Source organism: Prionailurus viverrinus, chromosome X, assembly GCF_022837055.1.
Source record: "Prionailurus viverrinus isolate Anna chromosome X, UM_Priviv_1.0, whole genome shotgun sequence".
NCBI classification, from domain to species: Eukaryota; Metazoa; Chordata; class Mammalia; order Carnivora; family Felidae; genus Prionailurus; species Prionailurus viverrinus.
This window is the reverse complement of record NC_062579.1, coordinates 72,760,784-72,774,556: the sequence shown is the minus strand read 5'-3', so window position 1 is coordinate 72,774,556 and position 13,773 is coordinate 72,760,784. Positions and strand designations below refer to the sequence as shown.

General features: G+C 36.3%; 1 non-coding gene across 1 annotated transcript; it reads right to left on the bottom strand.

Moving 5' to 3' along the window:
• Positions 1-1,330: 1,330 nt before the first annotated feature.
• Positions 1,331-1,438, bottom strand: LOC125157966 (U6 spliceosomal RNA). Its single transcript, XR_007149106.1, has one exon. It is a non-coding gene; the product is annotated as a U6 spliceosomal RNA (small nuclear RNA).
• Positions 1,439-13,773: the final 12,335 nt, after the last annotated feature.

The following is a 13,773-nucleotide window of genomic DNA, read 5'->3' as shown; positions in this document are numbered from 1 at the left end:
TTCATAGCAGCACTCTCAACAATAGCCAAATTATGGAAAGAGCCTAAATGTCCATCAACTGATGAATGGATAAAGAAATTGTGGTTTATATACACAATGGAATTCTACGTGGCAATGAGAAAGAATGAAATATGGCCTTTTGTAGCAACGTGGATGGAACTGGAGAGTGTGATGCTAAGTGAAATAAGCCATACAGAGAAAGACAGATACCATATGGTTTCACTCTTATGTGGATCCTGAGAAACTTAACAGGAACCCATGGGGGAAGGGAAGGGAAAAAAAAAAGGGGGGGTTAGAACGGGAGAGAGCCAAAGCATAAGAGACTGTTAAAAACTGAGAACAAACTGAGGGTTGATGGGGGGTGGGAGGGAGGAGAGGGTGGGTGATGGGTATTGAGGAGGGCACCTTTTGGGATGAGCACTGGGTGTTGTATGGAAACCAATTTGTCAATAAATTTCATAAAAAAAAAAGAAAGAAACTCATCACTAAGATAATTTATCTCTGTTTCTAATTGCTATCTCTGGGCTTCTAAGGATTTTTCCAAAAAATAAGTCCAAAATAACAACTAAGACCTGAAATCTGCATACTTAATCACAAAAAGTTAGTAAATGCAATTTCTTACCGTTTAATAATAAAAAAACATGTACTGAAATATGGTAAATGGATGTACCTATTTAGGATATATTTTGGTATGCAAAAACTTGTCAATTAGATATTTTTTCATGTGGGTTATTAATATATCCTCAGTAATGCTAAAGGGAAGATGAATCTCTTTAGGTTATACATCTAAATAATATGTTCCTCCATCATATTATTGGATTGATCAGTGGTTACTTAGCTTCATATTAAACCTTCCTTATCTCTTTTCCCTTTTACTTACAACTACTTCTCTGTAAATCCATTAAACCTGCAGCAAAGTTGAATTTTATCAACCTTAGATTTCTCTTGTCCTTAGATTGTCCTGAAAGCCAGGATTGTCTGGAAGTAGGTGTTTCTCACAATGGGTTTCAGTTATGAAGTGATTGGTTCTAATTTTTATATGATCTACCACATTCAATATTTCACATTTAAGAGCAAATCACTTAAAATTACTTTAAAAATTGTATCTAGTGTTCCTCTTGCTCATCTGTTTCTTAGTAAAAAAATTCAAATATTCAAAATGTAAAAAAAAAAAACAAAAAACAAAGGCTACATTTTGAGTATCACTGATTTAGTGTTTTGGATGAATTAACTTAAGAAATAATGTATGTAAAGCACTCAGCACAGTGAGAGTTACAGTAAGTACTTCAATAAGTATAGCTACTATTCATGTTAATATTGTTATACTTAAAAAAATATATAGAATGTTCATGAACTTGCATGTCATCCTTGTGCAAGGGCCATTCTAATCTTCTCTATATCATTCCAATTTTACTGTATGTGTTGCCAAAGTGAGCACTCATGTTAATATTATTAATATTTTCTAAAATTGTGACCACCAAGCCTCAAAGCCTTTTCTCAATGGGAAAACATTTTTCAGTAATTAAGATGTACACAGGTCCAAATTCAAGTACTGCCCACAGAGCACACAAATAGGAGATGTCCACTGTACTATCCATTCAAAAGCAGATTCTGTCCTTGCATAAAGACAAGTACAAGCTTGCATCATTAGTAACACTCGTCTGGGTATATAGTCTTTACCTAGTTTTGGTGCAGACTTCTTCCAGGAAATATCCGTCATGCCCTTTTACAAACAATTATGATGTTAACCAAAGCACCAGCAAGGGGAACACAAAGCTTAAGTAGTCTATTCAGGGTGTTAACCACTGAATCTTCATTTCCAGGAAACATGTAAAACTTCAGCTAATTCAGGGAGTTCTTGATGCTCACTTTCATATCTTTTACTGGAGTTATTTGAACCCAGGTGCTGATATTTTTAAATTGCCTAATGGCTGCAGGGTATCTCATGAAATTACAAAATTGATTGAGTTCATTTTCCAGAAAGCAGATTGGGCAAATGAACTTGATTCTAGGTCTTAGCTAGACTTTTGAGGACCTCTGGCAACTGCTTCTCCCTTTCTCTTTGACATATTTTACATTCAGTGGGTGGCCTGAATGAATCATACCACTTTATTGGTCATAGAACAAATGCTGAATACTGTTTCCTTATGACTATTCCACCTTTCCTATGAGCCACTAAATTTGATCTCATAATTTTCAAAAATGTGTAAGCCAGGTAGAATAACTTAGTGGTGAAAGCACAACAGAAATATACTAGGAAACAGTATACCAATAATAGAGAGAATTTCTTTTTTTATATTATTTTTTTAATGTTTGTTTATTTTTGAGAGAGATAGAAAGAGAGTGTGAGCAAGAGAGGGGCAAAGAGAGGAGGCGACACATAATCCGAATCAGGCTCCAGGCTCTGAGCCATCAGCACAGAGCCCGACGCAGGGCTTGAACTCACAGACCATGACGTCATGACCTAAGCTGAAGTCAGATGGTCAACTGACTGAGCCACCCAGGCGCCCCAATAGAGAGAATTTCTTAGGTAAGAAATAAATTTTCAAAAGGATCTGAACTCTTCCTATAATACTAAAATATGAACTTAAGCTGTATTTATAGGCCAAAGACACCTAGGGCATATATATTCTTCTTTTATATGGTATGCTTATTATTATTTTTGTGGAATTTTTTATGACATTGTTCTGTTTCGGTCTGCAATGTACATGCAAATTTTCTGTATGCAAATGCCCTTTTGTTGTGACTCAATTGTGTTAACTATGCATTTTTTAATTTTAAGTACATTATTTTATCATGGTTCTTATTAATTGTTCAGTTACCACTCTGTTCCTGTGTTTATGTGTATGGCACAGCAGCCTTGAAACAGAGTAGAATAGATCTACCCTCCCAACCCAAGAAGTCACAGCTTAATAGTCAGCTCATTGAAACTCGTCTGAAAAACAACCAGAATGGGTGAAAAATGAAGGGTGGTGACAGCTTCCCTTACTGCTGCTTCCCAGTTAATCATTGACTGAGCCCTGATTCCAATATTTTTTATGAATATAACTTGTCAAATTGGCTTACATACAACCCCCAGTACTCATCCCAACAAGTGCCCTCCTCAATGCCTATCACCCATTTTCCCCTCTCCCCTACTACGCCCCCATCCACCCTCAGTTGTTCTCTGTATTTAAGAGTCTCTTGTGGTTAGCCTCCCTCCCTCTCTGTAACTATTTTTCCCTCTTCACTTCCCCCATGGCCTTCTGTTATAAGATATTTTTAATAGTAAATGCCACAGATACATTTTGTTGTAGAAATAAAAGTTGACTCTGAGCAACTCAGAACAATTTGGACTTCTAAAAAAACAATTAGGAAATGACCATCTTCAGATTTGGGAAAACACTTTTTTTTTATAGCTAGGAATAATTTCAGTCATTTCCACAATTTTTGGTGAAAAACTGTAGAGGGAAAATAAACTTGTAAATTCTAAAATAAACTCAATTTTTTGGGTAATACTGAAGAAAAATGAGTTAACTTGGACTTTGATTGAAATTAATTTAAAAGCACAATTTGTAGATAAGCACAAGAAGAAAAAGCTACTGAATTATAATTGAATGATTATTTTCCCCAAATTTATATCTTGATGTGTCCACAAATATATAAAATTATGGCTTAATAAATAGTCATGCTGGTTTAACTATTCTCTATTCAAGAGAATTCTCTATTCAAGAGTATATATGGATTTCATAAATACTCTTATTAAATATTATTACTATGCATCACTTCTTGATAAATGCAATAGTTTTTGTAGTGTGTTAAGCATAGTTTCCAGTCCTCAATACATTACACTTCAGAAGAAAATATTTTTCTTTCTCACTATGTATGTATGTGGACAATTAATATATAAGCCCCTGGAATGTAGTATTTGTGATTAAATAGTCCGTACAGAGTTCTTCACTAACCATCCAAAGTGAGCTGCATTCCTTCCTACCATTCTTTATATACATTCTTTGTTTATTTCATGGCAGTTATCATAAATTTTCAATTATTTTATTTATTTTCTACTTACTTGATTTTTCCTTTCTCTTGCCTCTGCCACAATATAAGCTTCATGAGGCAGGGCATGTGCCAGACATATTTACTATATTCTTAGTACTTGTAACATAGTCTGGCACATAGTTGACATCCAGTAAATTTCAGTGGAACAAATGAAGATTATTATAATTCTTTATAGTAACCCTTATACTTAACAAAAAAGTAGGTATTCAGTAAAAGTTTCATTATCAGACTTTTGAATGTGACATAAGTAGGTTAGAGCTATCTCTTCTGTGCAGTGATGTTAATACTAAACTTGTTAGTCAGGATGATACTACATTTTATTTACTATTGTTGTCTAAACAAAGGCTGAATCTTTTTCTCCAGAGTGCCAACTCAAGTAATGCAGTTTCACTGTTTCACTGAGTCCCTTAAGCATATGTAGCCCATTTTCAATTTGTTTTATTAACATGTAATATTCAGTGGAGCTAAGTACCACATGTTGCCAGTAAATCAATGCTACCACAGAAATAGTGCAAAATGAACTGGAAGGGAACAAGAAAGAGGGGAGCAAAAAAGAGAGACAAAGAGAGAAATGCAGTCATTAAGCAGTCTATGTACTAAAGAGGAATAAAACAGATAAAAACTGATTATTTACATAGTCTTTCTAAGTTAAAGTGGGAAGGACTCTGGTTTGGAAATCAGATGATCTTGGTTTGAATCCTAGCTCGGTTACATACTAGTTGAGTGGCTTTAAGCAAATAACATGATCTCTTGGATCTTGTTTCTGCCACTTTAAAAGGGGGAATAGTAATAGCCTGGTGGACTACAGTGAATATTGACTTAGATCGTATATACACAAGTTACTGGAGAGCTATGTTCCATATTAACCATTAATTTTAATTTCAGATCATTTTAAAAATTATTTTTATTATGGTCCATAAGGCTTTGCCACCTACTTTGGTAAGTTAATTTTTGTTGGTCTTTTTCCTCACCTGAAAAATGGCATAATTATATCTAACTAATTGGATCACTAGGAAAATTGCCTTGTAACATTACCTTGAATAGTGCCTCAATACATAGTAGGTTACTAATATATTGAAAGTGTGCTGTTGTGGCCAAAAGTAAACCTCATTTCTGTAAAAGACTGTGTGTGTGTGTGTGTGTGTGTGCGCGCGCGCGCAGGAATGAGAACTTGCATTACAGGACTTTGCATCAGAGAGACACACAAAAGGTATAAAAGGCCACTAGTAGTCCAGATAAACCAATATAGAACTTCTGTAATCCACTATAAGCTCCAAGTTTAGTGTATGAGTTGAAAACTTCTGAACTTTCTAGAGATTGATCCTTTGAAATAGCATTATAATACCATCTCCTCCAATAATTGTAAAAAATAATCCAAATGGTAGGGTTTATGGGTGGTTCAGTAGGTTAAGCATCTGACTTCGGCTCAGGTCATGATCTCACGGTTTGTGGGTTCCATCCCTGCATCGGGCTCTGTGCTGACAGCTCAGAGCCTGAGCCTGCTTCGGATTCTGTGTCTCCTTCTTTCTCTGCCCCTCCCCCACTTGTGCTCTCTCTCTGTCTCTCAAAAATAAATAAATGTAAAAAAAATTAAAAAAAAAAGAAAATATAATAATCAGCTCATGTGGTCTAGTAGTAAGCAGCCCTAGCACACCGTACAATGCACATGCTCTCTGAAATAGGTTATGTAATTTTATATGTAGTGGTTGAGGCAGAAAGGGATGCTTTCATAAGAGGCCTAGCTGAGATGCACTGAACTAATTTCACCATGATAACAATGCTTTACATTAAATATTTCCATCATAATTTCAGTAATAAATACAATATACATTTATAGTCTCTGGAAATGTTTAATTATTAATATCTTCCTAGGGCTTGGCCTTTTTCAATGTTGCCTTCTTTTATCCTGGTTTACATATTCTAAAATATCCAAATCTATTGTTTTAGAATGGAATTTTAAGGCTATATTTTTGTGCACATCATTGTAGCCATTTAACTAAATTGGCCAGTCATTTCAGTCTAAGCATTCAGGAAAATGGAGTGAATTCTCCACTTGATCTTAGCCAAAAGGCTGAGAAATGATTGGATTTGATTCACAAAGGCAGTCATCATTTTGTGGGTGCCTCTTCTCTGACTGGCAGTGTGCTAACCACTTGACAATATAAAAATGAAGAAGGTGCTGACACTGATTTGCAGTGTTCATGCTCATCATGTTGTCAATAAGCTAATTACTGTTATGGATTGAATAGTGTCCCCCAAATTTACATGGTGATGTTCTAATGTCCAGTACCTCACAACGTGATTGTATTTGAGACAGGGCCTTTAAGGAGGTGATTAAGTTAAACTGATGCCATTATAGTGGGCACTAATTGAATCTGTTTGGAATTTTCATAAGAAGAGGAAATTTGGATGTAGAAAGAGACATCGGGGATGAGGACACACAAAGAAAAGATGATGTAAGGAGAAAATGAGGAGGTGGTCAATATGAAAGCCAAGGAAATAGGCCTCAGGAAAGATAAAAGCAAGCTTGAGGGTGGGCAGCTAATATGGCAGAGTAGTAGGAGGGCCGTAGGCTTGCCTTGTCACTTGAACACAGCTAGATAACTCCAAAATCATTCTGAATACTCAAGAAATCTACCTGAAGACTGAAAGAACAAACTGTACAACTAGAGGGAGAGAAGAGGCTACTTTGAGGAAGATAGAAAGTGCAGAGATGTGGTTTGGGAGAGAAACAGATCATGGGTGCTGCATAGGGGAGGGAGCCCTGGTTGTAGAGAAAGCCAAGGGAGAGTGGAGTGCACAGGAATACACACAAGGAGAACATTTCCCCCAAAGACATTTGGATGATAAAGTGAGAGGGGATGAATATTGTGATTTTTTGCAATGAACAGGGCTCAAAGACTGGAGTTTTAGAGGTCCATGGCATAGGTGGCATAGTCATGAGGGTGCTGCCTTACTCCTAGAGATGAGGCAGGCAAACAACCCGTAGGCAGACTGTGTTATCTAAGGATTGTGTAAAGGTCATGTGGAAAGACTGTTCATATTTTTTTTGGAGCACATCTGTGAGAGGTGGCATTGACTCTCTGGAGATAAAAGAACTGGAGGGTGCCATTTCCCTCCCCTCCCCTTTAGCATAGGCACAGCGACACCTGCTGAGAGCGACTAACCTGGACACTGGCTGTTTAGCCTGCTTGTTCTAAATCTCATGTTCCTGCACTCTGGTGGAACTGAACTTCTCTGTCAAACTTACATCAGTTCCAGTTTGGCAAGACCCTCTCCAAGAGGACAAGTGCAGGTCCCTGCCACACCAGGTCCCTGAAGTTTGGAATATTAAAACTCAGCAGACCTGGCCAAGGTAGAGGTCAAGGTGTGCTGCACTGATCCAGGCAGGCAAGTGACCTAGAGACAGACAGTGTGAAGTCAGTGATCTGAAAGATGCCTGTGATGCATGAGGGGAAATTATTTGCTCTCTGAAAGTGCTTCCCTGAGAGCAACAAGAAAGACTCCCCTCTCCAGGGACAAAGAAGCAAGCTGGTGCAATTTCCCCTTACTGCCACTCAGAATAAACTAACTTCAGCAAACATCACAGTGCCAACATTGGTTGCCTAACCTGCTTACACAAAGTTCCACCCACCTTGTGCTCTGCTAGTACTGCTTTTCTCAAGCAAGTGTTCCTTAGGACCAGCTCAGTGGGCCCCTCTCTGAGAAGACCAGAACAATCTCCCACACACACCATGTCTACTGACCATTGTGTTTTGCAAAGCTTCAGCTCTAGTGGAAATAGCATCAAGTCTCTTTTAACAAGAATACCAGAGCACACCTAGTTAAAACTCTCCACACTCTGACCAAGGTCCAAACACTGGCAACTGTAGTCAAGGAGAAACTCTGCAGATGACTGACCTGAGAAACAGAGAAGCCAGAATACAGCAGTACAGTACACATACGACACACCACAGACACTTCCTGAAGCATTAGGACCTGGATATTATATGACCTCTTCTTCATAAAACCATTACTCTCAGGAACAGGAAAGATAACAGGCTTTCCTAACACAAAGAAGAAGGCAGAAGCATAGGCAAAATACCAAGAAAGAGTAATTGATCCCAAAAGAAAGAACAGGAAAAGATCATGGCGAGGGATCTAACCCAAACACATATAAGTAATATTCCTGGTCCAGAATTTAAAGAAACAATCATTAGGATACTAACTGGGCTTGAGTAAAGCATGGAAAGCATCAGGGAGACCCTTACTATAGAGATAAAAGAGCTAAAAAACAATCAGGCCAAAGTGAAAAATTCAATAACTGATACTCTAAACTGACTGGATGGAATAACCACAAGGATAAAAGAAGAAGAAAACCATATAAGTGATATAGGAGATAGAAAAATGGAAAATAATAAAGCTGAACAAAAAAGAGAAAGAAAAATTTTGAATCACATGAATATAGACTGAGGGAACTCAGTGACTCTACCAAATGTAATAACATTTGTATCATCAGTGTCCCAGTAGAAAAAGAGAGAGAAAAGGGGACAGTTTTATTTAAGAAAGTTATAGCTGAAAACTTCCCTAATCTGGGGAAGGAAACTGACGTACAAACCAGGAGGCAAAAAGAGCTGCCATCAAAATTAACAAAAGCAGGCCAACATTAAGACATGTTGTGCTTAAATTTGCCAAATATAAAGATAAAGAAAAAATCCTAAAACATCAAAATGAAAGAAGTCTATAACTAAAAGGGAAGAACAATAAATTTAGCAGCAGATCTCTCTACAGAAACTTGGCGGACCAGAAGGGAGTGGCATAATATATTCAATGTGTTGAATGTGAAAAATATGCAGCCAAAAAATACTCTATCCAGCAAGGCAATCATTCAGAATAGAAAAAGAAATAAAGTTTCCCAGACAAACAAAAACTAAAGCATCTTGTAACCCCTAAACCATTCCTGCAAAAATCATTAATGGTGACTCTTTGAGTGCAAAGGAAAGACCAAGAGTGACAAAGACTAGAAAGGAACAGAGAAAAATCTACAGAAACAATGACAAAACAAGTAATAAAATGTCACTAAGTGCTTACCTATCAGTAACTACTCTGAATGTAAATGGACTAAATGCTCCAATCAAAAGACATAGGGTGTCAAAATGGATAAAAAAAAACCAAGACCCATCTATATGCTGCCTACAAGAAACTCACTTTAGGCTTAAAGACACCTTCAGATTGAAAATGAAGGGATGAAGAAACATATATCATGCCAGTAGATGTCAAAAGAAAGTCAGACTTGCAATACTTATATCAGAAAACTATATTTTCAACCAAAGATGGTAACAAGAGATGAATAAGGGCATTATATCATAATTAAGGGGTCCATCCATCAAGAAGATCTAACAATTGTAAATATTTATGTCCCCAACCTGAGAGAACCCAAGTATATAAAACAATTAAAAAAGTAAAGGAACTCATTGATCATAATACAATAATAGAAGGAGACTTTTACAACCCCACATGTATCAATTAACAGATCATCTAAGCAGAAAGTCAGCAAGGAAACAATGGCTTTGAAAGACACATAGGGCTAGATGAACTTAACAGATATATCCAGAATATTTCATCCTAAAGCAGCAGAATACACTTTCTTTTCAAGTGTACATGGGGCATTCTCCAGAATAGATGACACACTAGGTCATAAATAAGACCTCAACAAGTACAAAATAGATGAGATCATACCATGAATCTTTTCTGACCACAGCATCATGAAACATGAAGTCAAACCACAAGATAAAAATTGTAAAGATGACAAATGCATGGAGGTTAAAGAACATTCTCCTAAGGAATGAATGGGTCAACTAGGAAATTAAAAAATAAATTTTAAAAAAATACATGGAAGCCAATAAAAACGAAAACACAGCAGTCAAAACCTTTGAGATGCAGCAAAAGTGGTCCTAAGAGGGAAGTATATATCAATACAGGCCTAAATCAAGAAGCAAGAAAAATCTCAAATCAACAACCTGACATTACACTTAAAGGAGCTATAAAAAGAACAACAAAGTCTAAAGCCAGAAAACGGGAAATAATAAAGATTAAAGCAGAAATAAATTATGTAGAAACTAAAGAAAACGGTAGAAAAGATCAATGAAACCAGGAGCTGGTTTAGTGAAAATATTAATAAAATTGATAAACTCTTATCCAGACTTATCAAAAAGAAAAAAAAGTCCCAAATAAATAAAATCACAAGAAAGGAAATAACAACCAACACCAAAAACATACAATTATAAAATAATATTATGAAAAAATATATGCCAAAAAATCAGGTAATCTGGAAGAAATGGATGAATTCCTAGAAATATATAAACTACCTAAACTGAAACAGGAAAAAATAGATGACTGGAACAGGCCAATAATGAGCAAAGAAATTGAATTGGTAATCAAAAATCTTCCAATAAGCAAAAGTCCAGTGCCATATGGCTTCCCAGGGGAATACTACCATGCAATTAAAGAAGAGTTTATACCTATTCTCAAACCATTCCAAAAAATGGAAATTGAAGGAAAATTTCCAAACTTATACTATGAGGCCACCATTGCCCTGATACCAAAACCAGACAGACTCTAGTAAAAAAGCAAACTATAGGCCAATATCTCTGTTGAACATGGGTGCAAAAATTCTCAACAAAATACAAGCAAACCGAATACAACAGTAGGTTAAAAAAATCATTCACCACGATTAAATGGGATTTATTCCTGGGCTACAAGGGTGGTTCAATATTCACAAATCAATCAGCATGATACACTACATTAATAAAAGAAATTATAAGAACCATATGTTTCTCTCAATAGATGCAGAAAAATATTTGACAAAGGACAACATCCATTCATGACAAAAAAAAAAAAACCCTCAACAAAGTAAGGATAGAGAGATGGTGGCTCAGTTGGTTAAGCGTCCGACTTCGGCTCAGGTTATGATCTCATGGTTTGTGACTTTGAGTCTGCATGTGGTTCTTTACTGACAGCACAGAGCCCGCCTCAGATCCTCTGTCCCACCCCCCTTCTCTCAGCCCCTCTCCAGTTCATGCTATCTCTCTCAATAGTAAATAAACATTTGAAAAATTTTAAAATAATTAGGGATATAGGGAATGTTCCTGAAAATCATGAAGGCCATATTATGAAAGACTCACAGCTAATATCATCATCAATGGGGAAAGACTTAGAGCTTTTCCCGTTTGGTCAGGAACAAGACAGGGATGTCCACTCTCACCATTGCTGTTGAACATAGTACTAGAAGTCCTAGCCTGAGCAATCAGACAACAAAAATAAAATACATCCAAATTGGTAAGAAGAAGTCAAACTTTCACTATTCACAGATGACATGACATTCTATGTAGAAAACCTGAAAGACTCCACCCAAAAATTGTTAGAACTAATACATGAATTCAGTAAATTCGCAGGATACAAAATCAACGTACAGAAATCTATTGCCTTTCTGTACATCAATAAGAAGTAGAAAGAGGAATCAAGGAACTTATCCCATTTATAGTTGCTCTACAGGGGTGCCTGGGTGGCTCAGTTGGTTGAGCGTACAACTCTTGAGTGGTTCAGGTCATGATCTTACAGTTGTGAAATTGAGCCCCACATAGGGCTCCATGCTGGGCAAAGAACCTGCTTGAGATTCTCTCTCTCTCTCTCTCTCTCTCTCTCTCTCTTTCTCTCTCTCTCTCTCTCCCTCTCCTCTTCTACTGCCCCTCCCCCACTTGCTCCTTTGATCTCTCTCTAAAATAAAAATATATTACAATTTCATCACAAACCAGAAGATGCCTAGTAATAAATCAAACCAAAAAGGTAGAAAAAATCTGTATTTTGAAAACTATTAAACACTGATGAAAAATTGAAGAGGACACAAAGAAATAGAAAGAAATTCAATGCTCATAGACTGGAAGAACAAATATTGTTAAAATATCTATACTACCCAAAGCAATCTACACATTCAATGCAATGCTTATTCAAAATGCCAACAGCATTTTTCACAGAGCTAGAACAAACAATCCTAAAATTTGTATGGAACCACAAAAGACTCCAAATAGCTAAAGCAATGTTGAAAGAGAAAAAGCTGGATCCATCACAATTCTGGGCTTCAAGCTATATTATAAAGCTGTAATTATCAAGACAATATGGTTCTGGCACAAAAACAGACACATAGGTCAATGGAACAAAATAGGAAATCCAGAAATTGACTCACAACTATATTGTCAACTAATTTTTGACAAAGGAGGAAATAATATCCAATGGAAAAAAGAAAATCTCTTCAACAAATGATGTTGAGAAAAGTGGACAACATGTAGAAGAATGAAACTGTATCACTTTCTTAAAACATATACAAAAAATAAATTAAAAATGATGAAAAGTCTAAATGTGATACAGGAATCCATCATAATCCTAGAGTAGAATAAAGGCAATAACCTCTTTAACATCAACTATAACAACTTCTTACTAGATATATCTCTGGAGACAGGGGAAACAAAAGCAAAAATAAACTATTGGGACTTCAAGATAAAAACCTTATGCACAGTGAAGGAAACAGTCAGCAAAACTAAAAGACAACCTTCAGAATGAGTAATAATATTTGCAAATGACATATCTGATAAAGGGTTAGTACCCCAAATCTATAAAGAACTCAGGAAACCCAACACCTCAAAAATAAACATGCCAGTTTAAAAATTGCAGAAGACATGAATAGACATTCCAAATAAGACATACAGATGGTTAATAGACACATTAAAAATTGTCAACATCATTCACCATCAGGGAAATACAAATCAAAACTACAATAAGATGTCATCTCACACCTGTCAGAATGGCTAAAATTAACAACATGGGAAACAACAGGTCTTGGTATGGATGCTGAGAAAGGGTAGCCCTCTTGCACTTTTGGGAATGCAAACTGGTGCAGCCACTCTGGGAAACGGTATGAAGGTTCCTGAAAAAGTTAAAAATGGAACTACTCTATGACCCAGCAATTATGGTACTAGTTATTTACCCAAAGGGTACAAAAATACTGTTTTGAAGGGATACATGCACCCCTATGTTTATAGCAGCATTATCAACAATAATCAAAGTAAGGAAAGTGCCCAAATGACCATGGACTGATGATGGATAAAAAAGATGTGGTATATGTATACAATGGAATATTACTCAGCCATAAAAAAGAATGAAATCTTGCTATTTGCTACAACATGGATGGAGCCAGAGTATTATGCTAAGTGAAATAAGTCAGTCAGAGAAAGACAAATACCATATAATTTCATTCATGTGGAATTTAAGAAGTAAAACATGAACATAAGGGGAAAAAAGAGAGGCAAACCAGAAAATAGAGTCTTCACTATAGAAAACAAACCGAGGATTATTGGAGGGGAGGTTGGTGGAGGAATGGGAAAATTGGGTGATGGAGGGCACTTGTGATGAGCACTGGGTGTTGTTTATAAGTGATGAATCACTAGATCTACCCCTGAAACTAATGTTACACTGTGTCTTTACTGACTGGAATTTAAATAAAAACTTGAAATAAGAAAAAAAAAATAAGCCTGAGAACACCTTGTTCTTTCACTTCCTGTCTCCAAACTGAGTAAATGAATTTCTGTGGTTAAGCTACCTAGTTTGTGGCATTCTTTAATGGCAGCCCTGGAAAACTAACACAGTTAGCATAACTAAATATTTACAATATCAGTTAGGGTTAGGTTCAGTTTTGAGGAC